This window comes from Rhinoraja longicauda, chromosome 7 (assembly GCF_053455715.1).
Source record: "Rhinoraja longicauda isolate Sanriku21f chromosome 7, sRhiLon1.1, whole genome shotgun sequence".
Lineage (NCBI taxonomy): Eukaryota > Metazoa > Chordata > Chondrichthyes > Rajiformes > Arhynchobatidae > Rhinoraja > Rhinoraja longicauda.
This window is the reverse complement of record NC_135959.1, coordinates 10,790,637-10,804,831: the sequence shown is the minus strand read 5'-3', so window position 1 is coordinate 10,804,831 and position 14,195 is coordinate 10,790,637.

Below are 14,195 nucleotides of genomic sequence, written 5' to 3'. Positions count from 1 at the left end.
TAATAGTGAAACAATATTTAATTTTTTGAACAAGACCAAAAACTAAATCGTTGTAATGTACTCGTGTGTGAATAGGCGCCAGTATGAATGTACATAAGCCAGAACCGTACAGCACAATAGCTGGCCCTTCTGCCCACAAATTCCATGTCAAAATGATGCCAATAAACTAATCTGCCTACGTGTGATCCGCTTTTCCCTGCATATCCCTCCTTTCCCTGCATAGTAATGTAATTATATTAAAAAAGTATTCATCAGTTTTTGATATCCCAATATTTTGTATTATTTTTATTCAAGACGACAAATCTCTTCCATCACTATCACTGCTGTCGATGTTCCTTCATCCTCGAACTAAACATGACTCCCAATTTGGGTTCGTGCGGTCAATTATGTTGTTAATTATTTTTACACTTGGTATGCTACCAAAGCATTTCACACCTTCCCTTTACTTTACCTAAAACTTAGTGAAAATTCTGCCCAAACTTTCAGTGCAACTTTTCAAAGTCAGTATACTATGAGAGGAATATATTTAACAGTAAAGATCAGGGAAGTAGGTTTATAGTTCTTGAAGGAGCACGAAAGACTGAAATCTGACATTAGACATTTTCCTCACTTGTTAATAGACAATGGACAATAGACAATAGGTGCAGGAGTAGGCCATTCGGCCCTTCGAGCCAGCACCGCCATTCAATGTGATCATGGCTGATCCCAGCAGATACACTGCTTACTCGCAAGGACATGGCAAGGAAGAAGGTTCTGCTATTAAAGGCAATAGATAAGACCTACGGTAGAAGGGCATGCAGATGAGACCTTCGGTAGAAGGACATGTAAGGATGAATTCACATTCACTTTCATCGCAAACAGGATACTGGAAGATCAATGGCCTAAAGAACTGAAGGCCAAGGACTGAGAGACAAAAAAAACTGCTGCAAGATATTTTACCAACGGTCACCTGGGGTACAATCTCTCCCTTACACCTGTGAGGAAAAAAAAAAAGCTTTTGCTTTCTGAGCTATTACCAAAATGTGTCTCCAAAAACACCCTAGTTCATAATGCCAAAATAAAACCTTCAGAAAGATAAAACAGTGAGGAGAGTTTACGATGTTGGCTGTGGTATTAGAAGAAGGGCAACATTGAGATTTTTCAAGAGTCAAGAGTGTTTTATTGTCAGATATCCCAGATAGAACAATGAAATTCTTAATTCCACGAGGGTGGGAGTTTGAAAGACAAAACAACCCAGGCCTCGAGGAGCAGCGGCTAAAGGCGGCCACCACTCCCCATTATAAAACATGGAAGGACTGGGGAAATGTTGAAGCACAGAAAAGAGGTAGAGTTAAACTTTGTGCTAGTATGTGAAATGCATGATAGTTGAATGGTCAGAATGTTGTACTTTGTTGGCTCCCCAACCTAAACTAACTTGTTTCTCTCTTTCTCCGCTCTGCATGAAACATCTCGGACAGTAAGCTGTTTCTCTTTCCACAGATGCTGCCTGTCCTGGTGAGTTTTACCATGATTTTCTGTTTTATCTTTACTTTCTTTTATACGTCTCTTTTGACTGGTAATAAAAAATCAAGTGACATGCTGTGGAGTCCAGTAGTGGCCAATGGCACAAAGCCAACCTAAGTTCTGCATGTTTGAAGTTATTTATGTGGTACTTTAATGTACATTTACTGAAGCTGAATCCTTTGGATTCATGTTGCATTTAAGTGTAAAATGAAACAAGACATGCAAGAAGTACTCAGCATTTGCAGATTCCTCTGTTCAAGGGGATTTTTTTTTCTTACCTATGTTCAGGCAAATTTCAGTCACAATTGAATCTTTTTTGCCCATGCTACATCCATACTTCTTCAGATGCTCCTGATCCACATGAGAAATAACAAGCGATTGGCCGCTGTTGATTATGCTGACCACCCCAGTGTCTGATATTGCTAATCCATCATACTGCCATTTGATTCGGGGTGTTATCATTTTCGTTCCACAATAGGTGCAGGTTAGTGTAACTTTGTCTCCAACTGACACAACTGGTGGATCCACAGTCAGATGTAGATTAGACCAGCACCCTGAAAAAGAAAACATCTTTATTACATATATGGTTAGGTTGACTCCAAATAGCTTATCCAGCCAAGTAGTCATAGAGTCATACAGTGTGGAAACATGCGCTTCGGCCCAACTTGCCCACTCCAAGCAACTTGCCCCATCTACACACATGCCACATCTACACTTATCCCACTTGCCTGTGTGTTGCCCTATATCCCTCTAGTCCTGTCATATTCATTATAGTCTTCCTATAAAGTATTAGAAATGCAGAAATATTGTTTCCAAATTTCACTTGCAGTACAAGATGGTAATAAATCTTTGAGGAACAGGATAGATTCCTGGTTCAAGCAACTCTTCCTGAGACGACTTTGGTTTACAACATTTGAATAATGGGGAAAGAATGGGATAAGGTAGAACTGAATAATTCTGATCAAATAGCCTGTGATGCTTTCACATGAACAAGTGAACAGATACATAGACAAGGACTACAAAACCTATGCTCTATACAGTAGATCACGCAACCTGATGCTTCATCAACCCCAAATACTGTATTAATTTTCAGACTAAACCAAAAAGCAGAGATAAGAAAAATATAGTCAATTTCAGGAAAACTTCTGGAATCTCTTCGAAAAAACTCAGGCTGGCTTTGGAAGGCTATAACTATTGGAGGTACCTGAGATCCTAAATAATTATATCAAAAAACTAAGGTACATTTTCTCCAGTATGAACATCCTGAGTGCAATTTTTAATCTTTTCTTCTGGCTCAGATAAATAATCTTAGGTATTAATTTGATTGACCTACTTTGTGCTTTCTTCAACACCTCCTCTGTGGTAATGTGACAAGCCGTGTACTATGCTCTCTTGGTGAGACATCATAATTTGTGCCAGGCCCTGCCACTGATATGGATTAGAAACATAGAAAATAGGTGCAGGAGTAGGCCATTCGGCCCTTCAAACCAGCACCGCCATTCTATATCATGGCTGATCATCCAAAATTAGTACCCCGTTCCCGCGTTTTCCCCATATCCCTTGATTCCATTAGCTCTAAGAGCTATATCTGACTCACTCTTGAAAACATCCGGTGAATTGGCCTCCACTGCCTTCTGTGGCAGAGAATTCCACAAATTCACAACTCTCTGTGTGAAAATGTTTTTCCTCATCTTAGTCCTAAATGGCCTACCCCTTATTTTTAAACTGTGACCCCTGGTTCTGGACTCCCCCAACATCGGGAACATTTTTCCTGCATCTAACCTGTCCAATCCCTTAAGAACTTTATATGTTTCTGTATGATCCCCTCTCATCCTAAATTCCAGTGAATACAAGCCCAGTTGATCCATTCTTTCATCATATGTCAGTGCCGCCATCCCGGGAATTAACCTGGTGAACCTATGCTGCACGCCCTCATTTGCAATAATGTCATTACTCAAATTGGGAGACCAAAACTGCACACAATACTCCAGGTGTGGTCTCACCAGGGCCCTGTACAACTGCAGTACGACCTTGCTCCTATACTCAAATCCTCTGGCTATAAAGGCCAACATGCCAATAGTTTTCTTCACTGCCTGCTGTACCTGCATGCTTACTTTCAGTGACTGATGTACAAGGACACCCAGGTCTCGTTGAACCTCCCCTTTTCCTAATTTGACACCATTCAGATAATAATCTGCATTTTTGTTCTTGCTACTATAGTGGATAACCTCACCTTTATCCACATTATACTGCACCTGCCATTCATCTGCCCACTCACCCAACCTATCCAAGTCACTGCAGCCTCATAGCATCCTCCTCGCAGCTCACACTGCCACCCAGCTTTGTGTCAGCCGCAAACTTGGAGATGTTGCGTTTAAATCCATCATCTAAATCGTGAAATTGCTGTTCTTTCTTTTGAGCTGCTTTTTCAGCTAAGTACTGACTGTTTAAGCACATTTTTCATTGACTTTTATTCAACTTCAATACATCTCTTTTATCTTCTCAGTATGTTATTCTGTACTTCATATTGATTTTCCCATTTCTTTCCTTTCTGCATTAAACAATATCATCGAATACACTGACCTGCTCAAACCCATCCATCACTGATCTTGGATAAAAAACAAAATGAACATTTCAAGCCGATAACTTTTCATCAGAATGTTTTCACATGAATAAATGCCACGAAGAGTATGAAACAACAAAAAAATCCATTAATGCATACTCTAGACCATGCATCCCCAGTGACCAATTCTGCTAATTCATAGCATCGATCAAGAAGCAGAAAAGGGTAAATTTCTGAAAAATGTTTGAGAATTTTCCTTTGGCTGAATAGTCATCGCTGGAATGTTCAGTTTAATTTATTGTCATATCTACCGAGATACTGTGAAACACACTTGTTGCATGCTAGCCAGTCATCAGAAAGACAATACATGATTACAATCGATCCATTACAGTGTATAGATACATGATAAGGGAATAACGTTTAGTGCAAGGTTAAGCTAGCAAAGTCCTTTCAAGGATAATCCAAGGATATGGACAGATCTAAGAGGAATTTAAGAAGATCATAGTTAAAGAAATGTTACTGTAGGAGTAGAGGTTTAAGAGTGTGGTGCGATTGTAATATGTGATTGTAGATCTGCTTCTGTGGCTCACATGCAAATAATTGCCTGGGTTGGGCGCCATTTTAGAATCTCGGGAGATATGCCAACTGCTTCTCTGTCCATGGAAGCTGCCAACCTGTTGAGTATTTCTGCCAACTTCTACTTCTACTTTACTCTCACGTACCTTGTTTCACCATTAGTCTCACTTTCTTCTCCTCAGGAAGGTCTTCATGGGCACAGATGAACTCCCCTGAATCAGGTATCATCACTCCCCTGATGGTGATTGAATAGTCACCCTTCTTAATTTTTGATCGGTATACCAGCACTCGTCCTTTGAACTCCTCGTCAAATATTATTCTTCCGTCAGGATAAATGTCCAGAATCTTGCCGCCATGAGAACCACTGCATTCTGGATACATTGGTGACCAGTACCAACCCACAGGACGGTCATATGGAAGCTGCTGTGAGATTATGCAGCTGAGCGGAGCAACATTTCCAATGGTCACTGACAACTCCTGGTAATCTCCAACAGCCAATTCAACGAAAGCAAATAGAGCTGAAAGAGCAACACAGTTATGTACCATAATTTCAATATCAACATTTCTTCGATTTTCATTCATTACCAATAACAGTAGTTCCTTTGATCAATGAAAATGGATTGCTTGGAATAACTCCATACAATTTGACCAATGTTGAAAATACTTTGAGGGATATGAGGCAAATGAGACAACCTCAATCAACTTGGTCAGATAGTCTGAAGAATATAAGAAGATAAGATGAAGATTGGGAAGCAGGAAATGTATCCTCCAATTATAAGGAATAGCAACGGTCAGTATATGAGACTAACATGAGATATTGGTGGAGAAGGTCATTAGCTGGCACTTTTGGAGAACAAGTCTTACTTGTTACATCGGCTGAATGTAGTTTAGGTCTAGCTTAGGGTAGAACTGCTTTATTCATTGAGGAACTACGGATGAAATTGAACAATAAACAGTTCCACTTCTGAACTTGTTGAAGCAGCTGAAGATGGTTGGGCCAAGAATCCAACCCGAGGAACTTCTACAGTGAAGTCCTGGGACTGAAATGATTGACTTCCAACGACCACAAACATGTTCTTTTGTATAGGTATTACTCCAACAATTGGAATTATTTCACCTTTATGCCCATTAACTTAAGTTTTAATAGAGCATGATGCCATGAGCTGTCCAATGTTCTTTTCATTTCAAGGGCAGTAACTCTCACTTCACCTCTGGACTTCTGGTCTTTAGGCCATGTGGTCTTGATGAAACCAAATCTAAGCATTGGTGAGCAGATTATTGGTGAGTAAATTCTCCTTGGTAACATTATCAAGTAAAAATTTCCTTCACTTTACCAATGATTCAGATTATTGGTGAGTAAGTTATCCTTGATAGCACTATAAAGGACAACTTCCTTCACTTTACAAATGATTAAGATTCGACTGATTGAGTGGATGTTAGCTGGATTGGATTTGCCTTGCTTTCTGCAATTTTCTACTTGTATGTAACCATTGAAACAGCTTGGCCTGTGTTGATTCTGAAGTGCAGGTTTTTAGTATTAAAGCCAGAAAGTTGTCTGACCCCATAGCCTTTGTTGTATCCAGTACGCTCAGCTATTTATGTCATTTGGAGTGAATTAAAATAGCTAAAGACCTGCTGTTGTGAAGATCTCAAGAGGAAGCCTAGATGGATTATCCAGTCAACATTTCTGGCTGAACACACTGTAAATGCATAAGTTTATCTTTATCTTTAGCACTCAAGGGATGAGCTTCGCCATTGTTGCAAATGGGGATATTAAGATCTCTTTCTCCTCACATTACCTGCTGCCATTCATGACTGGATGTGTCAGGACTGAAGAGTTCCATTGGTGTTGGTTTATCATTGTCATGTACATCAAAGTTCAGTTTTATGTGCAATATTAAAAAATCATACCATACATAAGTACAATCAAAGAACAGGTAGTGCAAAAACAAAGGAAACAGTGTGAGGTATAACGTTATGGCTACAGATAAAGTGCAGATTAAAAAGTGCAAAGGTCGCAACAAGGTAGACTGGGAGATTGGCATATGTTGTTAGTTTATGAGAGGTCCATTGAAAAGTCTGATAACAGCAAGGAAGAAGCTGTTGGTGAATCTGGTGGTACATGCTTTCAAGCTTTTGTATCTTCTGCCCAAGGGGAGAGGGGAGAAGAAAGAATGACTGGGGTGTGAGTGGTGCATTGATTGTTTTTTCTTGGCAGTGTTGGGACATGAGATTACAGGCTTGTAGGAGACATTTTTGCTACTGCTGATGGCCCACAGATCTTCATGCATGTTTATGTTAGCAATTGTTTTCTGAGTTCATCCTTTTTGGCACATTTATCGCACAACATGAAAGAGGGTGAAGAATTGTCATGACTTCCCAAACTGCTGTGCTGTAGTTTCTTCTCCTTCACCTGCTGTAAGCAATCCAAGTTTCAGAAGCACATAGGTCAAGTCAAGTTTATTCTCATATGCACAAATAACCATGCTAGCAAGCCACTCTTGGACATGGACAATGACATATTTGTGTCCTGGTTACTCCCAATGCTTCTTCCTCTATTATTAAACTGATATCAACCAGGGATTAAACTCTGACTTTCCTTGACTCTGTGACTTGTTTTTTGCTTTGTTATTTGCAATAACAGTAACAAAGAGTTTGGTTTAAAATTGAATGTTGAGAAACATAAAACATCGAGTTCCCTATTCAATTATAATGTATTGCCTTTATTCAGTACTTTTAGTGTGCAAGGAGAAAACAGGACCTTTCAGATATAGATATTTAGGAAATAAACACCTTGTAAGAAGCAGAAAATCAAAAAGCATGAAGATTTTTTAAAATCCAAAACAAAACCAGCTAATGTTGAAAATACACTGTAGGTCAGGCAGCATCTATCAAAGATACTTCTACTTTCTCACTTTCCCAGTTGCAAAGATCATTCACCTGAGGGATCCAAAGAATGCAGAAGAGAGAAAGAGTGCTTACTGTATTTGAACAGAAAGTCAGAAAATAAATGTCCCTGAGAGATAACTTAAACTAAAGATAGACACAAAAAGCTGGAGTAACTCAGTGGGTCAGACAGCATCTCTGGAGAAAAGGAAGAGGTAATGTTTAGGGTCGAAACCCCTCTTCAGACAGAGAATCAGGGGGAAAGTGAAATGAGAGATATAGATGGTGATGTAGAGAGATATAGAACAAATGAATGAAAGATATGCAAAAAAGTAACAATGATATCACCGTCTTATATCACCATTTATTTCTCTCGTTTCCCCTTCCCCTGATTCTCAGTTTGAAGAAGGGTCTCAACCCAAAACGTCATCTATTCCTTTTCTCCATAGATGCTGTCTGACCTGCTGAGTTACTCCAGCTTTTTGTGTCTATCTTCGGTTTAAACCAGCATCTGCAGATCCTTCCTACACAGATAATTTAAACGAGTTGTGTTCAATTGTGGCAGCAGGGGTCAGTATTGTAGGCTTTGAATTTTGTACCTGGGAAATGGGAAACAAATCTATTGGGCCTTTAAGATGCAACCAGACTTGGGTAGGTTTGGCGGCACAGTGACGCAGCGGTAGAGTTGCTGCCTTACAGCGAATGCAGCGCCGGAGACTCAGATTCGATCCTGACTACGAGCGCCGTCTGTACGGAGTTTGTACGTTCTCCCCGTGACCTGCGTGGGTTTTCTCCGAGATCTTCGGTTTCCTCCCACACTCCAAAGACGTACAGGTTTGTAGGTTAATTGGCTGGGCAAATGTAAAAAAGAATTGTCCCTAGCGGGTGTAGGATAGTGTTAATGTGCGGGGATCGCTGGGCGGCGCGGACCCGGTGGGCCAGAGGGCCTGTTACTGCGCTGTATCTCTAAAAAAATCTTTTAAAAAAATAAATCCTGTGATAAACCAATTATATTCGGCCTAGATGAAAATTGTTTAATGAATATACAGTGATAAGAAATTAACTTATTAATATTAATATAAATCCAATTGAATGTAATAACGTGACATTAAAAGAACCTTAAAAGCAAACAATTAACAATAAAGTTCATATGGTCTCGTTTCTGTTACCAAAGTCCACTTTGTAACTGAGGATCAGTTTATTTTAATTCTCTGTTCACTATTGCCCCAGTAGCGACATCATAAGATTTCACTCTGTGCTAATAACAAGCGCTAATGATAGGGAGAAACCGATATTCATAATTTTCCCTAACTAGTGTCAGAATATTATTACACAGCACAGAACACAGAATATAGAAGAGTACTGGACAGGAACGGTTCCTTCAACCCACAATGTCCGTGCCGAACATAATTCCAAAATAAACTAATGTCATCTGCCTGCACCTGATCCATTTTCTTTGATTCTCTGCATATCATGTGCCTATCTAAAAGCTTCATAAATACTACTATCTTATCTGCTTCCACCACTCCCCTGACTGTGCAATCCGGGTACTTACCACCCTCTGTGTAAAAAAACTTGCCCCCCCACATCTCCTTTGAACTTTGCCCCTTTCACCTTAAAACTATGCCTTTGAACCTTTGACATCTCAATCCTGGGGGAAAAGGCACTGATTGTCTGTCTGTGCCTGCCACAAGTTTCTATATTTCTATCAGGTCTCCTCTCATCCTTGGGCATTCCAGAGAAAACAATCCAAGTCTATCCAACCTCTCCTTACAGATTGTACCTTATAATCCATGCAGTATTCTGGTAGATCCCTTCTGCACCCTCCTCAAAAACTCCACATTTGTCAGGGAAAAAAAACCATCTGCGATTTCTCTACCCATATCTCCAACAATCTATATCCTGCTGTATCCTTTGACAATCATGTTCAGTCTCCACAACTCCAACAAAGTTTGTGTCCTCTGCAAAACTTACTGATCAGCCCATCTACATTTTCATGCAAATGAAATCTTACGATACGATAGAACTTTTTTTTTAAAGTTAAAAAAAGTTCTATATCGTATCATAACATATCGTAAATCATTCAAATATATCACAAACGGCACTTATCCCTTCGGAACACCACTGGTCAGAAATATGCAATCAGAGAAACACCCATCCTCCACTATCCTCTGTTTTCTACACCCAAGCCCATTTTGAATCCAATCTACCAGGTCATCATGGATCCCGTGCATCCTAATCTTCTGGATCGGTCGACCATGGAGGTCCTTGTAAAATATCTTACTAACGTTCATGTAGACAACATCTGCTACCCTACCCTCATCAATCATCTCTGTCATCTCAGTCAAGTTTGTAAGACATGGCCTCCTGAGCACAAAGCTCTACTGACTATCCCTAATAAACCCTTGCTTTTCCAAAAGCATATAAATACTATCCCTAAGAATCCTCTCCAAAGCTTCCCTACCACCATCACCAAGCTCATCCTCACTGCCTTTTTTAAACAAAAGATTAACATTGGTAAGAATATAGACTTCTGTGACTTCACCTGTGATATGGGAGGATACGAAGATCTCCTTCAAGACCCCAGCAATATCCTATATTGTCTCTCTTAATGATCTAGGATAGATCCAATCAGGTGCTTGAATCTCTGCATTGAACTCTCCGGCTTTAAGATATACCTTAAAATCGGGTCTCTAGTTTACCACAGGGTCATGACGAAAGAACTGCTCTCATTTATTTCATACCTTTCACCATCTCAAGACATCCCAACATAGTTTACAACTTATGAGTCATATACGTGCAAACAACCCCGCTAGGAGCAGGAGTAGGCCGTGTGGTCTTTCTAGCCTGCTCCACCATTCAATAAGATCATGGGTGAGCTGCCTGGAACCTCAGCTCCACATTCTTACCTACCCACAGTATCTTTACCACTTTGCTTATTAAGACTCTATCTTAAAATATCCAGACTCTGCTTCCGTTGCTCTTTGAGGCAGAGAGGTCCCCATTTATTTTCACCCAGAGAGTAGTGCGGATATGTCATCTGAAGTAATAGAGGCTGTACAATTAAGAGACTTGAAAGACACTTGGAAAGGAGCATGGAAAGTTTTAACTCTGCTCTTGTAATCTGGACAATCACACCCACAGAAGATTTAATGGAGTTAATTTCTTAGAATTAATGAGAGAAATGTTATATATATATATATATATATATATATATATATATATATATATAGTCTGAAGAAGAGTCTCGACCTTCTCTCCAGAGATGCTGCCTGACCCGCTGAGTTATTCCATATATAAATTCAAGTGACAGCAGCAAAATTTAAATCTCCTTCAGGCCAGTTCATTGGACAGTTCGGTCTAATTTTATCTAATGCACTTTTTCACAATTAAAGTGAAAAGTTCTTTATATTGGATTAATATAACTTTTTAAAGGCTCGAGTTGGCATTTTTAAGTACATTGAGAAGTAGATTCTAACGTCACCTAATAAAAAATGTCCAAACAATTGAAAGCATTATTTGTTAAGTCTCCAAATTATATTTATTACAAAATCGCATGGTTTATTCTACATAAAATAATGAAACGATAAAAATATAGATAGAATTAACTTGGTTTAAAGAATGTCTTGTATTTCTCAAAAACTCAATCCGTGGAGGGAAATAAAATGATATCTATGTATGCCTGACAACTCCACATTCTTATTTAAACTTGAACCAATTATTGTGGACGGGAAAGTGGAAAAATATGTGGTTATAATAGTAATGTATAATACCTATATTTGCTTTTGTTCATTGTCTCACTGGTATGACACAGCACGTCACTTTCTACTATAGCATATACAGTGCCCTCCATAATGTTTGGGACAAAGACCCCATCACTTATTTATTTGCCTCTGTACGCCATAATTTGAGATTTGTAATAGAAAAAATCATATGTGGTTAAAGTGCACATTGTCAGATTTTAGTAAAGGCCATTTTGATACATTTTGGTTTCACCATGTAGAAATTACAGCAGTGTTGATACATAATCCCCCTATTTCAGGGCATCATAATGTTTGGGACACATGGCTTCACAAACGTCTGTAATTGCTCAGGAGTGTTTAATTGCCTCCTTAATGCAGGTATAAGAGAGTTCTCAGCGCCTAGTCTTTCCTCCAGTCTTTCCATCACCTTTGGAAACTTTTATTGCTGTTTATCAACATGAGAACCAAAGCTCTGCCCATGAAAGTCAAAGAAGCGGTTATGAGACTGTGAAACAAGAATAAAACTGTTAGTGACATCAGCCAGAACTTTGGCTTACCAAAATCAATTGTTTGGAACATCATTAAGAAGAAAGAGAGCACTGGTGAGCTTACTAATCGCAAAGGGACTGGCAGGCCAAGAAAGACCTCCACAGCTGATGACAGAAGAATTCTCTCTATAATAAAGAAAAATCCCCAAACACCTGTCCGACAGATCAGAAGCACTCTTCAGGAGTCAGGTGTGGATTTGTCAATGACCACTGTCCACAGAAGACTTCATGAACAGAAATACAGAGGCTACACTGCAAGATGCAAACCACTGGTTAGCCACAAAAATAGGATGGCCAGGTTACAGTTTGCCAAGAAGTAGTTAAAAGAGCAACCACAGTTCTGGAAAAAGGTCTTGTAGACAGATGAGACACAGATAAACTAACATCAGAGTGATGGCAAGAGCAAAGTATGGAGGAGAGAAGGAACTGCCCAAGATCCAAAGCATTACCACCTCATCTGTGAAACACAGTGGTGAGGGTGTTATGGCCCGGGCATGTATGGCTGATGAAGATTATTGCTCACTTATCTTCATTGATGATACAACTGCTGATGGTAGTAGCATAATGAATTCTGAAGTGTATAGACACACCCTATCTACTCAACTTCAAACAAATGCCTCAAAACTCATTGGCCGGCGGTTCATTCCAGAGCAAGACAATGATACCAAACATACTGCTAAAGCAACAAAGGAGTTTTTCAAAGCTAAAAAATGGTCAATTCTTGAGTGGCCAAGTCAATAACCTGATCTGAACCCAATTGAGCATGCTTTTTATATGCTGAAAAGAAAACTGAATGGGACTAGCCCCCAAAACAAGCAAAGGTTAAAGATGGCTGCAATACAGGCCTGACAGAGGATCTCCAGAGAAGACACCCAGCAACTGGTAATGTCCATGAATCGCAGACTTCAAGCAGTTATTGCATGCAAAGGATATGCAACAAAATACTAGACATGACTACTTTCAATTATATGACATTGCTGTGTCCCAAACATTATGGAGCTCTGTATAAACACTGCTGCACTGTCCCAAACATAATGGAGGGCATTGTAACAGCAAGAAAAGAAGATTGATAAATGTCTCTTCAAGCTCTGCATGTTGTAATCTTCTTTAAAAATCGTGAAGGTTCTTTAGACACAGTAATCTTCCTTAAAAATCTAGTTTTTTTAGACACAGACTTCGTGTCATATACTTGTTAAATTTTCATTTACCTTACGATCTGTTCTTTCTTGTTTCTTGCTTAAATTTCCATGTTTCTTTCACCGAATCATACTGAAAAATACTATTTTGTCCATTTTGCTTATGGCAATGCCTCATACTTTCCAAGTATTTATATAATTCTCTTTTGAAAATCACGACTCTGTTTCCATCACTGTCTTAGCCAGTACATTGCAGAGCACAATAACTCGGTAAATATTTTAGATAAACTCTCACTGAGTTTCTTGCCAATACCATGAACCTATGTCTTCCAGTCATACACTCCTTTCAGTGGAAATACCCATTACCCATCTTATCAAAACTGGTAGTGTTTCGTAAAGATGAGTTTGCTGAAAAATTCGAAAAATTCAACTAACATCATCTTTTTGAAAATTATCTTCTTTAGTTTTTCTTCCCGAACAAAGCTACTTCATCACTGAGATTAAAATGCCCTCCACATCTGATCTTCAGGAAAATAGGGGGAAAAAATGAGACAAATAAGGATACTTGTCTGCCATGGCTTTGCAATACCGTTCTCGTTATTTAAAAAAATCATTGCCATTCTACTACACTGCTCTATTCCTCCCAATAATATTACTCTCAAGCATATTGTGTTCAGAACTGCTGATGGTGCCTCTACTCACCCAGGCTGAGTTGGAAGTGCCCATGGACTTTGTATGGTTTCATTGTTTCAGCTCCTAGTAGAACCACAGCCAGACTACGAAAGCATGATTTTTCCTCATTGCACCAGAATTAAAAGTTCCCTCACAGCATGAAGACACGGAGTGCTAATTTAGGTCCATAAATGGTCATGCAAAATGCCAAAGACACACACAGGTCCGAGCCATTTCAGCATGTATCCTGAACCACTGATGTGAGCATCGGCAATAACGACACTTGTCATAATTCTCAGAAATATGGTGCTCTGTCTGACGGAACAGATGGAAGGGAAAAGAATTAAGAGACTGGGCATTTTAATTTAGTCAGTAAAAAAATTAGGGAAAAGGAAGTGCAGTTTATGGTGTCCTTACCATAGCCAAAAGGAATATTTTGCAATTTATGCATCAAGCATTAACAATAAGATTGCCCAGAATATTGAAAGGCATAGAGTGGACGTGGGAAGGATGTTTCCACTGGTGGGAGAGTCTAGGACCAGAGATCATAGCCTCAGAATTAAAGGGC